Source organism: Danio aesculapii, chromosome 13 (assembly GCF_903798145.1).
Source record: "Danio aesculapii chromosome 13, fDanAes4.1, whole genome shotgun sequence".
NCBI lineage: Eukaryota > Metazoa > Chordata > Actinopteri > Cypriniformes > Danionidae > Danio > Danio aesculapii.
In genome coordinates this window covers 24860278-24862139 of record NC_079447.1, presented here as the reverse complement: position 1 = coordinate 24862139, position 1862 = coordinate 24860278, and positions in this window count along the sequence as shown.

The window sequence follows — 1862 nt, the reverse complement described above, 5'->3', positions numbered from 1 at the left end:
GCAGCTGTGAATTTTACTTTTGTGTGCAGTGCAAGTCTGCGAGAATGTCTACTTATCCTCAAAACAAAATTGAGCTGTAATTAGCTTTTACAATCAGAATCCGATTTGGAAAGTTTTGCAGTCATGCTCATAAACCCAGCATATTTCCGCAATATTGATGCTTAAACACCCTTTGTGATGCCTTGTTTGCAAGGACAGTGCCATATACATGCATCGCCACATGTATATTGTTTTTTTGACTTGTTTGAAATCACAAACTACACTCAATGACTATCTATCATGTTTATTCAGGAGAGAAATGTATATAGGCCGTATACATATTTGAATGAGAGTATATATATATATATATATGTGTGTATTTGCAGTGATCTCTTGCACATATTATTTTGAGTGTTAAATGACACTGAATCATTTAGTAATGCTCAGGTGCCAATGTACAGTACCACCTTATCAGAGACTGCTGTAGCAACTTTAAATACATTGGGATCGAAATGACAGACATTTTACAGTACCTTTTTTCCAGAATTGATGTTGTTATATTTACATTTATGTATATGCTATAGATACATTACTGATCAAACGTTTGTGGTCAGAATATTTTGAAAGAAATTAATACTTTTATTCAGCAAGTATGCATTGATCAAAAGTGAGAGGTTTTTATTACAAAAGATTATCATTTCAAATCAATGCTGTTTTATTAATGAATTCATATATTTTTGAAGAATTATGTGACACTAAAGTCCGGAATCTGGACTCCCTGCTGAAAATTCAGCTTTGATGTGACAGTAATGAATGAGATTTCAAAATATATTAAAAGAGAAAAGAGTTATCACATTTTTCAATATCATTGTTTTTATAGCACTTGATTAAATAAATGCATCCTTGTTGAGCATTAAAAACATATTTAAAAAACGTTATATATATATATATATATATATATATATATATATATATATATATATATATATATATATATATATATATATATATATATATATATATATATTTATATATATATATATGTATATACACTCACCGGCCACTTTATTAGGTACACCTTATTAGTAGCGTGTTGGACCCCTTTTGCCTTCAGAACTGCCTTAATCCTCTGTAGCATAGATTCAACAGAGATTTTGGTCCATATTGACATTATAGAATCACGCAGTTGCTGCAGATTTGTCGGATGCCCATCCATGATGCGAATGTCCCGTTCCACCAAATCCTAAATGCTCTATTGGATTGAGATCTGGTGACTGTGGAGGCCATTTGAGTACAGTGAACTTATTGTCATGTTCAAGAAACAAGTCTGAGATGATTCGCACTTTAGGACATGGTGCAGTATCCTGCTGGAAGTAACCATCAGATGATGAGTACACTGTGGTCATAAAGGGTTTGACATGGTCAGCAATGATACTCAGGTAGGCTGTGGTGTTGACACGATGCTCAATTGGTACTAATGGGCCCAAAGTGCAAAGAAAATATGCCCCACACCATTACACCACCACCAGCCTGAATGTTTATATAAGGCAGGATGGATCCATGCTTTTATGTTGTTGATGCCAAATTCTGACCCTACCATCCAAATGTTCCAGCAGAAATCGAGATTCATCAGACCAGGCAACATTTTTCAATCTTCTATTGTGCAATTCTGGTGAGCCTGTGTGAATTGTAGCCTCAGTTTCCTGTTCTTAGCTGACAGGAGTGGCACCCAGTCTGGCCATTCTCCTCTGACCTGTGGCATCAACAAGACATTTATGCCCACAGAACTGCCGCTCACTGGATATTTTATCTTTTTCAGACAATTCTCTGCAAACCTTAGAGGTGGTTGTGCATGAAACTCTCAGTAGATCAGCAGTTTCTGA